General features: G+C 41.1%; 1 protein-coding gene across 2 annotated transcripts in view; it reads right to left on the bottom strand.

The window, feature by feature from the left end:
• The window catches only part of ELMOD1 (ELMO domain containing 1), a 43,359-nt gene extending 29,791 nt beyond the window's left edge, over nt 1-13,568 (bottom strand). For both annotated transcript variants that reach the window (XM_057372486.1, XM_057372487.1), the window contains exon 1: nt 13,447-13,568. The gene's annotated coding sequence lies outside the window, so the exon portion shown is untranslated. The remainder of the gene's footprint in view (nt 1-13,446) is intronic.
• Between the last annotated feature and the right edge of the window lie 3,198 nt (nt 13,569-16,766).

Here is a 16,766-nt window from a genome sequence, read left to right as displayed (position 1 = left end):
CATGCTAGTCTCATTCTCTGAGGTCAGCTCCTTCTTGATTCTGACCAAGGTGCTTGCTGAAAATTATGCTGTTTCATTATTACGGCTTTAAAGGGAAGTTCCACTAGCCCTAGCTCCAGAAATAGCTCAAACAAGCATGGCATGGTAGGACCTTCAAGAACAGTCACCAGCTACAGCCAATTATAAATTATAATTGTTTGTATTGTATACAATACATTTGTTTAGAATGCTCATTAAAAATTAGAGCATTACTGTAGCTGTTTAGAGACCTTTGTGTTCTACCCAGAAAGCTAAATTCAAAGGAAGGCAATTGATCGGGAAAGAAAAAAAAAAGTGACACAGGAAGCATGGTAAGTGGTTAAAAGTGCCTATTTTAGATCTCTTCAAAAGCCCACACTTGAAATTATAAGAAAAAAATTTCCTTGCTCTCTCCCTTTTAATTAAAATATGTATGGGGAAGTCTACAGAAAGAAACTTTACAGCTGAAGACCTGATGCCATATCAAAGCCCTGCAGCTTGCAGAGAAAGAGTTCACCCTGCAAGTTCATCAGCCATTTCCCTACAGTAGAGGCCCAGCTAATAACTGGGTCCATAGGAAGGACATGGCCTCAAAAACAGTTTCCTCCACAGTGGAACAAAGCAATCCAATTCCACCTGACTCTGTTTGCAAGATGGCTTCAAAATCTAGACGCACGACTTCCAGCTCAAACAAAAGTACAGAGAGTCTATGCTGCTGTCTTGGTTCATGAGGTAAAACATGAACACATTAATTTTTGGGTGTGGCAGACTGCCTTTCTAAATGCTTTATCTGCTAAGTACAGGGATAAAAATCAACACCATGCTCTGTGATTCTTGCAACAATTTGCTTCTGTGAACACACACATACACATGGCATTAACTTATTAACATCTGTGCTAGACTGAGAAGCTGAACCAGAAGGTGAGAATTAACAGTTTTTTAAAAAAGTAGGGCTCTATTTCCATACACATCCGTAAGTGATCCTCTAGGAGTTCAGTAAACATTTTCTGTTAAGAAAMCAGTATTTAAACTCTTTAAAAAGATTGTTACCACAATTAAATCTAAGTTCAAATTTCATAAACCTGCAGAGCCACAAGACCTAATTTCTGCCAACTTCTTTTTATCTCAAAATGTAATAAATTTCTCATAAGTGAAACTTTCARTGAGGTTGTTATAGCATCTCAGTGAACAGGAAGAATAGCCCTAGCTTAGGATGGTATGTTCTATCAACAATTCAGAATTTACTATTTGTTATTAGSTGTGCTTAGAAAAAAAAAACCCAAACAGAACAAAAAGCTGCACACTCATTTTTATTCAGAGAGAAGGATTTGACTTCCAGCCTCCTCTTTTCTTTAGAAAAGACCTTCCTCAGCAAGTTGGGTATCTGCAGATCAGGAAGGCTTTCAAGGTCCACTTGTAGGAAAGAAAGACACATGAGAAAAAGATTCGCATCAACAAGTGATAGATAACCTTGTCAATAAATGTTTATGAGTTTGTTGATAGAAAGGGTACCACAATTTACAATTCAGTTGAGAAGCTGACAGCAGTTATGGATTAGGAGAGACTGAAATACAAAATTCTGAAGACTGGACAGCAGGACACCCAGAGCCAGCAGATGCTGGGGAGCAGCCGGTTGGCCACAGCATCTGCCCACTGCTCAGAGCCGAGCTTTTACATGGTTTCACTCATGTGAACTTGTAGCTGTGTTTTTTTTACAGTTAAAGAAAATGTTTCAGCTTTATGCCATAAATACATTTTCTCAGTAAGGAACCCTCGAGACACTTTTCTTCTGTAGTCAGCGTTTTGGCCCTTCCTGATTTTAAATCATGCAGCTGAAATAAATCTAAAGACAAGTAGATTTGACTTCATTAGCAATCTTCCATTGACTCCCTAGAAATAGCTTGAACCTACAGCTACAAAAAACCTCTAGACTCAATGTTTGAAGTTTTCTCTTTGGCATGAAGAGACTCATTAATGTTTTAAGGCTCCATACTGAGAATGATTGGGCRAGGATGAAGTTTGGATTTCCCACACGCTCAAGTTCTCAGCTTGCAGGATTTTATCCCATATCACATCACTTCCACAAAGCAGCTTCCTACTCCCTCCAACAACACACCCACCTACCCATTCATTGCCAATTGTTTAATCCACTTTATTTTAAACTAGACAGCAGTTTCCCCTCCTAAAACTAACCACAGCTTTTCCTGGAAAAGAAGCAGTACTACCATAATCACATAGAACAGCAAAACTATTTCAAGGTCTGTTTCAAAATATAAATGAAGCTTTCCTTAAATAAACATCAACTGTTTGAATTTCTTGTGACTCTATGATCTTTTTAGTAGTATAGCAAAACATGCATCCATCTGAAATGTCAACAGTTGCTGGAGGCAGAAAGAAATCAAGAGCAAGCCTTGAAAGTCACCTCTTTATCTGAAGCTGAGGGTTTGCTTTGTCTTCAATAAAGCTGCAGATACAGCTGCAGGGAAMAGTTGTGTTATTTAATATAAATCACCATACTTTTTAGGTAAAATATAAACCCAAGGTAGTCTCCTTCACAATCTTTGTTTTGCAAGCTAATGACTCTCTTGTTATATAGCAAACACTTTTAAATGTATATTCCAATTCTAAAAAAAGAGTAGGTGCACTGAAGAAAAAGAAAATCAGAAACATTCATGTGAGCAGGCTGGATATAGCACTTTGTTTATGTGGATCATGAGATTACAAAAAAAAAAAGAACCCCAAATCAAGTAATTTATTTTTAAGTTTAACTGTTGCAGTTTTAAAGTACATTCTTCTGAAGRCCACCATCATGATGTTGATTTCAGGTTGTTGCCTTTCTATCCAGTGGTATCCTGGGTTGACATCTACCTCTCATTTGCCTCAAAAGCCTACATTTATTTATTTGTGAGAGACAATAGGCTTGAGCCTTATGTCTCCAAAAGTGTCTTACTACTGTATATTCCTTTTCCTTTTGCTGAAGGTAATGTTAGTGCTTCTGTATGTGAAACACCAATCTGAGATAACTAGAATTGGAAAGGGGAAGAATAGTTGATACACATTATGAAATGTCCCTTGAGGTCCTGGAGGATAGCAAGCTGGCTGGAAGCCAGCAGGATGCAAAGACTGACAACAACACTCTGGGCTGCATGAACACAGAGCCAGTAAGCAGATTGAGGGAAGAGATTATCTTCCTCTACTCAGCACTCTGGGCCATATTTAGACACTGCCTGGTTTGGGGCCACAGCAATACACAAAATACACCAGTAAATGGAATAGWGTTAAGCAGAGGCCACTGAAATGATGGGGTCAGGCTGGGGGAGATGAGCTTGTTTAGCCCCTGCCAGCAAAAGCTTTGGAGGGACATAACAGCACCTCCAGTACCAAGTCAAGAGCYAGATTCTTTACAGCAGTGCAGGACAGGAAGGTGAAAAACAACAGGCAGAAACTTAAACAGGAAATGTTCAGCCTGGATATAAGGCAAAAAAAAAATTTCCCAAGAGGACAGTCAGGAAGCAGCACAGGTTGCCCAGAGAGAGTGTGCAGTCTGTGTTCTTTGAGGTTTCAAGACCTAACTGAGTGAAGCCCTGAGAAGCCTGACCTCAAAGCTGCCCCTGTTGTGGGCAGGAAGTTGGGCTGGAGCTGGTCTGAGGTCCCTTCCAKCCTTTGGTTCTCTGCTTCCCCCACAGTCCCCCTCATGGGATGATCTCAGATATCCTGCATTATACCCAAATATTCTAAGTCCTATAATGCTATAGAGATACAACAGACAGAGTGCTCAAGTCCCTGCTATTTTATCAGTTTTAGAGCTACTAACTTCTCAATAAATTCCTAGATGCTTTGCAGTGTTTCCCAAGAAACAAGCTAAGCTTTCGGATGGAACAAAGCCATTCCTTCTATCCATCTCTGCCCATTACTCCCACCCAAAAGCCTCCACCACAAAATTTGACCACAAACAAGTCATATTAGGGTCCTACAATTCAAGAATGAGAGTCTCCAGGAGTCATGCCAGCATCAATACAACACTCAAAAATCCCAAATACAAATAAACCCCAACAACTCTAGGACCCCATTTTGGCAAGCCACTGTAATTCCATACAAGYATTGTTTATYCAGCTATCCCATGAAATAGGCACAKATCTRCTTACATCTTCCAACTTGCATTCATGCTCAAAGGTAGCATAAAAATCACTTCAAGCATATTAAACAAACTAGCAAAAACAGTATCTTCGACCCTCTCTATTACAGCACAATCATTTATCAGTCTCTGAATGTTATAGCAAGAACACTGCTCAGACCTCTCCAACTCAGAAGACATCCTGGAAAACAGCTCTACTGCCAAAAAAGCTCTCAAGAACAGGTCACCTGTTTCATGCAGTTCAAAAGTTTTGCTCAGAAGTGRCTTTGGCAAACTCCTACAGATGCAGCCACTGGCAGGACTCACCTTAGARATCAACAGTGGGTGCCTGCTTTTTGGCAGCTCAGTTTCCCATCTCAGTACAGAAGGGAATTTTCATTTCCATATGCCCAAGATGAGGCTGTAGTCAACATCAAGAATTCCTTAGAAGAAAAAACTGGAACAAAATGTCACATTTGATTGATGACACTAATAAACAAGATTTGACTTCACTCACACTGTCACAGGTAATAAGATTTTTCCACTTCTAATCTCCATCACACATTGACATTTTGCATTTCTGTATTTCACTAGGAGAGTGAGAGMAAGGCTAGATATGAAGTAAAATGTAACTGAATTTTAGTCCTGTGAGCATGAAAACATACCACACAATTAAGCAATAAAAAGAGAAAAAAAAAACTGAAAAAAGGTTAAAATCACAGCAGAGTTGGGGAGTCAGAGTGTATAAAAACCCCAGCTTCCCTCAAGCTACAGAACAGTGCTTTGAAAGTCTATAATTCTGTAGTTCTAAYTTAGCATTTCAGTCCATCACTGCCTCTAAATCATTACTGATACAASGAAGGATCAAGAGGGTCTTAAAATTCTCGTAAGAGACAGTCACATAGGATTGTATTTGGGTTTAAGAAAACTTATCAAATCTCACATGGCAAGTTGCCTCTAACAYCACTCAATTCAGCCTACACCCTGTAATTCCTCTGCAGATTGTTGCRCAGTGAAAATTCACATTTCGATGGAGATAACATCAAACCAAACTCAGCACTGTAGACACATCTCTATCTTCCATTGTAAATCTCTGCACTTTAAAAGAAAAGGGCTATGGCTCTCTACCTGACTGTTCAAAGCAAACTAAATCCCAGAAATTCAACAAAGGAGATGTTCATGCATACAGGTGCACTTCGCAAGCAGAACTGTGACAATACTCTACTTTTACCAATTTCTTTTAGCTYTATTACAATGTTGAAAGATGTGGAGGACGTAACTATATAAAGTCACTTCAGGTCACTGGMAAAGATTTTGCTGGGTACTAATAAYTCTATTTCTAATAATAAGTCTATTTCTAATAATAGATACAAAGGTAAAAAATAGACAAAGGTCTCCACAGCCTAGAATACTGTAAACTTCTAGAAATGTAATCAGATGCCTAATTTCAACAGGAATTCAAGTATCCAAATCTTGTCTCCATCTGTAGTGTTTCCATCCATAAAAAGCTCACTTTATATATTGAGGAAAGTGTATTTTATTGAGAAGGTGATGGAGTAGATGACTTGTGAGCTAAAAATGAAGTTCTCATTCTTGAAAAGTCTTCAATGTATAGCAACTTCCTCYGCCCCCTTCCTTCAAACATTATAAAAAGGCATCATTTTTAGTCACTTGTCATGAACTTTCACTTGACCACTGATGAGYTGACCCAGGAGAACAGCAGCTTCATCTGGGTGGCTCACATATGTCTACATGTTTTGTAGTGGAATGTTTCTGGCCCACTTTTCTGTTTCCAGACACAGTGTACAACAGCTTGTACTGCAAGGAAGTCTGTTCTAAATAAAACATTATACTCCGTGGCAACAATCYTTCAAGTTTAGAATAAATCCTACAAAGCTAGATGCATAAAATCCAAAGAGGCTGCCTGGCTACCTCCCAGACTAATTACTGCAGAAATTTCATGGAAAAAACCCAAAATTACTATTTCCAAAAGTGATTGACTGTTGTGCTTTTGCCCTCCCTCCCTTCTTGGTTTCCAACCCACTGCCTAGAGATAGGTGGAGGACACAAGTTAAAATGCAAAGACAAAGTATTCCCTTGCCAGCAAAATCAACTGAAGTCTAGATTTGCTTTAGAGCCCTACCAATTCCCAACAAGCAGTAGTTTGTGGGGAAGAAACCTCGTCCTATCAACTGGTTGCATAAAGATCTGCAGTGTCAATAGAATTACACCAGAGATTATTTTCTCTTTATTCCCCTACCTTTCCAACATATGCTATATTTCCTTGGACCAAGCAGAATTAGCTCAGCCATCAGATTAATACAGCCTCACACCAAACATCAGCCTGAAAGGATGTAAAACTAAGGACTTTGAGATTTAGCTCAYTAACTGACCGCCCTAAAAAAAATTAAGGCTAGGACACTAGAGGGGTCAGGACAAAAGCCAAACTCAGCTTTCAGGATAGAGGAGCATAAACCAATTTATTTACCCAGGAACCTGGTGAAGATCAGACACAATTCAGACTGATCTAACAGAAAATTGCTCCATATGGTGCCATTTTCCCATAATGGTACCACATTGCTTTGGCATGGAAAAGACAACTTCTCCACAGAGCTCTGAGAGATAGGCATGCAAGAGTAGAACAAGTAGGATCCATGAGAGTTTCTGCATTTCCTTCTGTAATTTTACTAAGGCAGGATTCAAAAAGGACAACCTTCCATGCAGTAAGCCAGCTGGATGATGTCATGAAGCACCCCACTTGTAAAACCATAAGCATCCGACAGGAAGTGTTATGCACCAGCTGCTTGCTGCCTTCAGTCCTGCAGACTGCAGAGGGACCCCAATAAATGATGAACATATTTATTCAGCAGACAGGAGTATCTAAAATCCCACTGCAGTTATTTTGCAGACTTCATGGCCTACAATTTAATCTCCTGGTTGCTGTTCAGYGAGATGTTCTGCATCCCAGGAGGTAGGAAATCAGGACAACTCCAAGTACATGACCTTGTTGGAAGCTCTGGTTATGCATTTGCTGCCCAGAAGAACATGTGCAGGGTAGATTGCTCTGGTTTTATTAATGTCTGGAGTGAGGAGAAGTGGAAGAAATAATCTGTTTCATCACAGAAACCAGAAAGTTTTCTTAAGTTTCTCTAATATGTATTGCAAACTTCAGGCTCCAGCTGAACCAGGTTTAAGTCCTTCTTTAGGGGAAAATTTTCAATGGCAACATGGTTAAAAAAAWAATAATTAAAAAGAATTAAAAAKAAAAAAGAAATCACTCTAGGGCATCTTCCCAAATCTGTTGTCCAGATAGGCCTATGTACCAGCAACTACCAGTTGACTCTTCAACTTTAGAAAAGTGCAAGTATTATAGCAAATTTTAATTTCTTTTAACAAGGGCTGTGAACAATTGTAAAAAATGACTGCATTAAGATTCCCTTCACCTTTCTGTAGCTTAAGATACCTCCAAGCAGCATCAAAGTCAAATACAGCTTCTATAAGCAGTGGAGAAAGAAAGCTACGATGGAGTTTGGAGACATTCATAGAAAAGAGATATACAGCAACACAAACACCACGCTAACAAAGTAAGAGGAAAAGRTGATTATGATCTGCAGAAGGAAAAGATGGAAAGAATGGATTGAAGGTCAATGAACTTTTGAAAGTCAATGAACTTCTACCAGTTGGTAAGCAAGGCTAATGAAACACACTTCCAAGCATGGCACAGGAAATATTCTTAATATTAAAATATTATTTTATTATAATATTCTTAAAATTCTTAATATTCTTAATATGTGGTAATTGCAAAAAATGTGTTTTCTCAACCACATAGAAAAAAAAGTGAGGGAAGTGGAAGGTGCTGTGGTGCTTTCCTTCCCTCTGCCACTTCCTGCTTGGTTCAACCAGACCTTTACTTTCTTTTAGTTGCTCAATCTCAGATAGAAAAGGATGCTGGCAAAGATTTGATAGTTGAAAACTGGAAAGAGGGAAGAAGACAATCTGGGAAAAAAAGAGAAGAAACATGAAGACCATTGAAAACTGTTACTGCAACAGCATTACCAAAGAGGAAGAAGAACAAAGTGGAGCCAAGAGGAATACAGACTAGSACAGGATGATTGACAGAATTGCCATAAAGCATTTATTCTTAACACACTGCAACACTGAAAGTCTTCTTCCTTCAGCGTGTCTTTCTACTTAGAAAAGTGGGCATACTTTTGTTTTTTACAGTCTTACTCTTTACCTCGTAGGTGTAAAGATGAACTTCTAAAAGGGAATAAATCAAACAAGTTYCAGAACCCTTGCAGCAGATATACCCATAATAATTCAGTAATATGAACTGATCTTATCCTTGAGATAGTAACCTGTACAACATAGCACATGTTAGTCAGGACAAACCCAAAAAAACATGACTGTCTCAGACCACTGGAGTTATTGTTGTAGTCCTACTTGAGAAAGTTGAGAGTAGGTTGTGTGGCCTTTTCCTAATTTGTGCTTACGGTATGTCCTTTCTTCGTGTCATCTTCTGGGACCACCACCATTTCTTTCCTTTCCTCACTCAGTTCAGAAAGAACTCCTTTTTTTCCTCCTTCAACCCATCTGTTCTCCTCAGGTTGCTTTAACACTGACAGCRTGAAGGCCTAACAAGCCCAAAATTAACAAACCCCACATTAATTTTAGTGTTTCAGAGGCACAACCTGTTTTATGGCACACATTCAAGCTAATGTTGATATGAATATGCCTTTGTGAAAGTAGAGTGGGAGAAGGAATAGGAGACTTGCTCTTATAACTGCCTACCAKAAGAGGACTATAGTTTCCATGACCACAGGACACCTAAGGGGCCCAATTTGTATCACCGGCACATCTACACGATCCTGCAAGTATTGTCAGTATAGTAACAAATTCTTGCTACTCCACGGACAAGTCTCAATATCCAAGTCATCCTGGAAGACATTGAAAGGTAGGGGTTTGGGGTTTTTYYCCCCCCCAATTTATGAATAAGATTACTMAAACAAAGAAAGAAGAAAGAAAAATAATTGGAAAACATCTGTTCTGTGCAATGTGTAAGTATCTGCAGAAGCCCTTGCACAGTTGAGCAATTCCCAATAGCATCAGTTTTGGGGTGCTAGGAAACTTACTTATTCACTTTTGGCAGACACAGACACAGRCACAGGCATAYAATATGGGTTTAAATGGCAGATGGTATATATACACTAAGGAATAACTTCTGTGTTTGTGAAATTGATAGCCAACTGCACACTCTCCTTAACAAACCTCCTTTAGAGAAACTGCCTTTCCTCCTTATGCACCATCAGAAGACAGCAGTTAACYGTGGCCAAATTAGCAGGATGATATGGAGACCTGTGGAGACAGGACTTTGTATAACTAATTTTTTTAGATTTGGTCTTGTCCTGTAATTTACCTGAGTATCCTTCCCTGGAAAAACAAAATACATAGCTACTGCAGAAACTACAGCTACAAAGTCAGTGCAGARCACAGAACAACAGAAATGATGTTGCCAAGCACTTGAAATTGAAACTACATAGGATGGGGAAAAGCTGTATCTATAGAGATGCTGGAGTAGCTCCAACCTGATCCCTGGGGCTGAATGCCAGCTTGCAGTTGATGTATTCCCAAAACATTTTCGCTTCTTTTTCTCAGGTGCTCCAACAGTAGTCTACAAAGCAAGGTGAATATTATTTGGGACATTTGCTTAAAAAACACACACACTCTGCTATAGTTAAAACATTAGTGTAGACATCTATATTTAGATTCAAAATGCCTGTGAAGTAATTTCCCACCAGAGACGGAAGAACTCACAGGTACACAGTTTACTATAGACRCAGTCCTGAGGACCACAGTATATTYCATYGCCTAAATCTGCTCTAACAAGTTGCAATTTCACCTGCCTGTATTTTCAATGGTTTTCAATTCCAGTGTTCGTATCTCCTATATGTCTCCTGTTCTCCAGGCTCCTTTATATGGCTGTGGCTGTATCAGTCTGTACTAGAACAGAGTGCTCAGCCTGAAGATCTGCACACAGATTAGGATGAAGTGAAAACACTATGCCAAATCGCTCAGTTTCACTCAGGTACTACAAGTACTGCAAGGGCTAGAAACTATCTTCTTGAAGGGTCTCTCAGCTGTAATAGAAAGCTGAGAAATGTTTGCTTTCATTTTTTAGGGGAGYAGGACACTGAATTCCAGAACAAGCTGCCAGAAATATTTGAAGCTAACAAAGTTGCTATGGGGCTCTTCATTTGTTTTWTGCTGAAGTGGATGAGAACTGCTTGCTAGATAACAGCTGAGAGGTACTTTAAAGAAACCAATACCTTTCATGCAAGGCACAGTAATTGAATGGGAATGCTCCCAAAGCAGAAATCCTGATATAGTTTCAATGGGAGAGTTCAGGTCTCTTGCAGTGGGACTGCTCTGAGACCTGAACCACCGCAAGGCAACCGGAGAAGGTCTTCAGAGGATGGGCCAGATACTTAAGCCAGATGCAAGCCAAATCAGTAGTGTAAATAGACCCATAACTTGTCTCAAGGCAGAATCAGGTCAGTTTGTCACCAAAATGCTTGCTTTGCCTTGAAAAGGAGTGCTCAGGCAATCCCACGTATCACTAAGGAATGACTCAGGAAGCTGCTCCCACAGCTTCAGCTATCATACTTCCCTTTCCACTGCCTGGCAGGAACAAGCAGAATTTCCACCTCCAGCTCAGGCTTGGCAAATCCTGCAGTACAGCACAGCTCAGTACACGAGCTCAGGTAGGTGGCTGAGCTTGTATCATGTTAGATGCACGCTGAGGATGCTAAGCCTGAACATTAGCCACAGTCCTGCACTACCACAAAAATTCTCCACATCTCTTTACATCAGTCTCCTTTTTCATTTTATTTTTCCTTACTTTATTTTTCTTTCCTGTTGAAATCTCACCACCTGGCTTCCTTCTCAGTATACCAGTAAGACCTACTCTAGAGTTTACTTTCCAGGCCTCCTTCCCAAAGGTTGCATTTAAGGAGAGTTACATATTTCATGCAGTTCTTTGCCCTGCATTATCAAGATAAGAATTTAAAAGGAATGTCAAATGAAAGTTTTTCAATCAAGAAAACTGAGCAGATGTTCATAAAAAAAAAGAAAAAAAAGGTAGCMTCATGAGCTAGAGTGCATTAAATCCAGCAAGATTTGATCTCCAGGCAACCCAAACTTGTTCTTGCAATTTTCTGCCAACACTTCAAATGACCCCTTGGGAAAAATAAAGCTTACCTGGTTCTGTATAGTTATAATGCCCTGAYTGTACAACTGACCATATTTGTTTAAATTGGTTTATAGCTGATTGCAGCTTAACTGCAAGTATAAGTTATTTGAACAACTTTAAAATACAAGATTATTTAAATACTAGCAGTGGTCTGGAGCCCTACATATGCCAGCATTTGTGCAACAGCATTTTCCCTGCAGCCAGCAGCAAGCCTGTTTGTGCAGGGAAGATGATAAATAACAAAATAACTGGTTAATGCAACATAGCCCGGAAGTTTTTCCCTTAAGTATAGCTTAGCTCAGGGGACTACAGGTCGCTGTCAAGAGTGACAGGAAGATGTTGGTCACAGGAAATTCTTGGGTTCACACATGTCAGTGAAGCTAATGTGATGCTGTCCCATGGTTAATAAAGCCCTGTCTCAAGACCGGAGCAGGCTAAGGATTTGTAGACACTTCAGTGATATGCTCTGCCATAGAAGGTTTTTACACTAGCAGAATATATTTTACTGTATATCAGTGAACCAGTAGGAAAGCTAACAAATGCATTCCATTGCATGACTTTCATTTTTTGGTGCTTTCCTGGAATTATCTTCTGCCCATTTTCTCTTTAGAGTGATACATACAGCATCTGATGCTGTCACATGATTTCACTCCTAAAAATCATTGGCTTTCTGTCTCCAAGCTTCTATTAGCCTTGATGATAAGTCAATTGCAATACTGCTTAAAACAATATGCAGATTATGGGAACTGAACAAGTTAAAGGATATTTCTAGATGTAACTCCACCTGTTCGGTTTGGCAAAGCAGTGGCCCACATTTTTTTAGACAGTCAGAGAAAAGCAAGCTCTCCTAAAAATCAGAAAGTCTGAACCTGCACTTGGCTAAATAGATATAAGTATGCAACAACTACCAAATTACTACACATAATGAGGCTTTGCCGTTCTGTTCCTGGGGAGACAAGATGTTCTTATCACAAGCACACTCCACTGATTCAACTATTCATCGATCTACCAGTACAAACTAACATTCTTTAAAAATGCGCAATGAAACGTTTGAAACAGAAGGCAATCAGTAACCTTGTTGTAGAGCACAGGGATGATGCAGGATTTTAGACATGCTATTTTTTTTCTATTCTATTTCATTTTAGGATAAATTAGAAGAGCGGGAAGTGGAGAAAAGGGGTGAAGGGGAGCATAAGACAAAAGAATGAAAACCTGGATTTACTAAAGCATGCAAGCCACAAAATAAATTTATTTCAGCTTCTAAAATGGCTCCTTTGTTTCAAATGCCTTTGTCACAAAAAAAAATTTTAAAAAATCTTGTTGTGATTTGATTGTTGAGTTGACTGAATTGGGACAAAGGTGTTGTTCTTCCCCCTGCAACCGCCCCCATTCTGACATACACTTTCTCTACTCTCTTTTAGCCATTTTAAAGGAAATTGTAGGAAAAACAGAAACGGTAAGGACAAAGAGAAACATCAAAGACATCAATCCTGGAGTCAACTAGGAGCAAGTGTAACTTCAATACACAGTGACCATGTGGAGGGATGAAGGGGAGGCAGGGAAGAAGAGAATGCCATGGAGAAAAACCCCCGGGATTATCATGTGTACACCTTGGTGTAACTGAGGTGCACAGACCCTAGGGCAGGTGCTGCGGGGCAAGCCAGGCCAGCGGCCCCACGCAGGGCGAGCTGCGGGGCAGGGCAGGGCGCCGAGCCCACTGCGGAGCCGCAGAGCCGTGCGCCTGGCGGCCGCCCAGTGCCGGCCTCCGCCTGTCCAATTATAAAGGATGGAGTCGTTAGGAATAAAAAACTAATCAAAAATTTAGAAAATCAACTAAAAATACTCCAAACGCTCAAGCCACTCGGCGCCTCCAAATTTCCTTACGCTGCAAGGTCTTTCCATGAAGCGTCCCGCATTCAAAGGGGCAAAACTTCTCTCCCACCGACGGGCTGTGAACGGGGGAGGGAAGCGGTGCAGGGAGCTGCGATGTGATGCCCAGAGCCGCCTCCCGTCGCTAAGCGACCCGCGGGGCCGCCGCCGGGGCCCGCCGCCGCCGCGCACTCACCGCTCCGCGCCGCTCCATCCCCGCGGCGCAGCGCAGCCGCCGTCCCGAGCCGTCCTTCCTCGCCGGGAGGGACACGGAGCTGCTGCCGCCGCCGCGATCTGGGTCACCCGGCGCGGCGCCCGGCGAAGGTGAGGAGGAGGAGGCGGAGGAAGGAGGGTGGCGGTGCCGCCTACCGGCGAGCGCGGGGGGAGGCTGCGGCGGGGCCCGAGCCCGCCCCGCGGGCCCGATAGGAGCCGAACCGCGCGTGGGCGCTCCCTGCGCGCCACCTGCCACCGGTCCCCGGCCACGGCGCAGGACGCGCGTCTCGTCCCTGGACTTCGAGACCTTCCCCCAACCTCGTTCTCCCCGCGTTTGCCAAGGAAAGGCGATACCTGTCTGCGCCTCAGGGGAGTCCAGCCACAGTGGTATAATTAAGATCCTACGGGAAAGCGGGGAACATCTCCAAGGTGTTAAGATCCTGCCTAGCTGGGGTGGTATTCAGCGAGCCGGTATCCTTCCCCCGTATCTCATCCCACCGACCTTTCAAGCAGATCAGTGTCCTTTCTTTCCCAGCAGTATATCTTGAAGGCTTTTGATCTTCAAAGTTTGAAGTCAGCTAATCAGGATCATAGCCATATCATTCTATTTATACGGCTCTCCCCTCTAAAAGAATAACTACTGTTGTCTGAAGCATCCACAGAATCATTTAAACTTGCCCAGTGCAGTATCTACTGCCAGTAGGTGAGTATCTGTGTTTCATTCATCCTTACTGCTGCATGCATCTSTCCAGATGTTCCTTTGAAGCTGTGAGTAGGTTGTCAGGCCACATTGACATCCCRACACTGGCCAACAGAAGTCCTTTGAAAATGCTGATTAACCTATTTTTCTGAGTGTTTTCTTTGCCTAATTTGAAAAGAACTTTCTKCATGCCTTTTAAGGAACATGGTTTAATTTCTTCTGAATCCCATTTTTCAGTCWTTTTGATCCCATAATCAACTGTCGCATTCAAGAAGCATGGTGAAAACACCAGGGTTGTTGTGTTAAACATTTAATGACTAGGAAATGCTGTTCATGTCTTAAGGCAAAGCAGACTGTATTTAATTCTCCTCCGGGCTAAGCTATGTAGTCACTCTTCCACTWGCCATCAGCACGCCTGATGTGCCGGGCTGGCAAGTGGTGTGACCTGCAGAGCTGCTCGAATGGCAGGGATGGAGGAGGTCCCAGCAGCCTCCACTACAGCTGTTTGGCCCATCAGCAAATGAGGTCCAATGCCCAATGGAATAACTCAACAGTTGGTATCAGACTACAGTTGTACCACCTCATCTCTTCTTAGCATCATGCTTTGCACATTGAGGTAATCTTTCAAGCTTAATTCCATGCATCAGTGCAACTAGAAAAGTAGTTCTTTCTCCTGTCTCCTGCATTATGGCAGTATTTCTAATTACTACTTCAAAATGATGTCCACTCCCAAGACATCAGATCCTTGCTTTTAGATCCTGTGCCTATCAGAAACTTCTCTAGCGCTAGGCCAGAGGATCCACTGCAGGTCTGTARATGTCTGAACAGAATAAACTCTAAATTGCGGAACTTTTCAGGAGCTTCGGAAGCAGAGTTCAGTTACGCTTTCCAAAATAAATCTAGGARCAGTGATTTGTAAGACAATTCATTCATAATTATGCAAAATGAATCATGTGCATGAAAAGCCAGATCCCTGCTACAGAAGTAGCCTTACTTTCCCAGATAACATGCTGTTGTTCACAAATATTGAGGACTTCAAAATGTAAGGTGGAAAGCCTTATTGAATTATTCCCAGACTGTTACAGCAAACTTAGGGGATCAGACCAACATGTTTGGAGTTTCCAGACAGCCTCCTGCCCCTTCTCAGGAATCATTCAGTGGTACATAGCTGCACCGTAGTCATGCAGTGCATTTCAGACTTGACTGGAGTTTTTTGAGACCCTCATTGTCAAAATTTAGTTTGATGTATCCATTCACTCACAATGTGGTCATGGAAGYTACCCAGGTTACTATCACTCCTGTGTTCAGCATCATTGCTTCATGGAAAGTCGAGGCAAACCAGCATTTCATAAAAAGCTCTTTTGTTTGTAACCAGTTACAAAATATTTTATTATGCTGTAGCTTCCTGTTAATAGCATAATTATTTTTAATTTATGGCAAATGAAAGAAACTGTGTATGACAGCAGAAATATAACCTGTACTTAGAAGTGGCAGTGAAACCATATTAGAAAAATGGATGTAGGATCCCTCTAGTTGAGCAATGTCACACTTTTCCAACAATAGCTCACATAGCCTGCTGTGCTTAATAAAAACTAGCAAGGTCATCTGCATGATTAATTAAGCATTGGAAAGAAGGTGACAGAAGCAGCAGAAAAAAACAGATAGCAACATACCTCACTCAGATATTGGTGAAAAATCAAAAGCTCAAGTCCCTTATTATTTTGGGTAGAAGCTCTTGCTGTTACAGAAATTACTGATAAAGACAAAATTGATAACAAGGGCATGTGCTGTGTCCTTGTGAAGAATCTAGCTATTTTGAACCACCCAGCACTTTTCTCAGACAATGTGACACCCAAGCATTATTAAATGCACCAGAAGTAGTTGTATTTCAGTGAATGTTTTTATAGAATTATTTTGYTTCCAAGATTTTTAATTTTTGACAATACAGATGTGGCAGAAATACTTTAGCTACACTTGTATTTTTTTTACTTAAAATTGACAAGAGAAAGAATGTATTTTATCTATCAAWCCTAGTACTGCTGAAACAATCTTAACAGTTGTAGCAAGAAAAGATATGGAAGGGATAGAAAAYTCTCTCTATTTACCTAAGCAACTTTCTTACCTCAGTTTTCAAAATCTGATTAGTTCAGATTATTAATCCCTCCAATTTCCACTTAGCATGAGATAGGCTACTCTCTCCATAAATGACAAGCTTCTCAGGCTGTTCRCAAATTTCCTCACCTGCCCCTTTTGAGGGAATTTTTGTCAGCTGATAATTCTTTGTGCCTGGCTCAGGACAAACATCAAATACAGTCTGTGATGGTGAATGATATGGCTGTCCCACACTGATATTATAGCAACTAGGGCAGTGTGCACAGAAGCTTCATGATAATTTTTCAAACCAATCTYCTAGTTATTTTATTCATTTCCAGTCTCACACTTCGCCTCACTTGTATTCCTTTGACTGAAGATGCCATAACGTTTAACATGGGAGACACTAACAGAAGCATGTAGATGATGGTAACGTGAGAGATGAAGTGTGTCAGGCTTACTCATAGAGCCTTTAGCGAGATGACAGCTAAGTGAAGCAGCCAGTATGCTCA

This window comes from Malurus melanocephalus, unplaced genomic scaffold (assembly GCF_030028575.1).
Source record: "Malurus melanocephalus ecotype Western Australia unplaced genomic scaffold, MMel_1.1 scaffold_172, whole genome shotgun sequence".
In the NCBI taxonomy this organism is placed as follows: Eukaryota; Metazoa; Chordata; class Aves; order Passeriformes; family Maluridae; genus Malurus; species Malurus melanocephalus.
The sequence above is the reverse complement of the archived record's forward strand: the minus strand, read 5'-3'. Positions and strand labels throughout refer to the sequence as shown.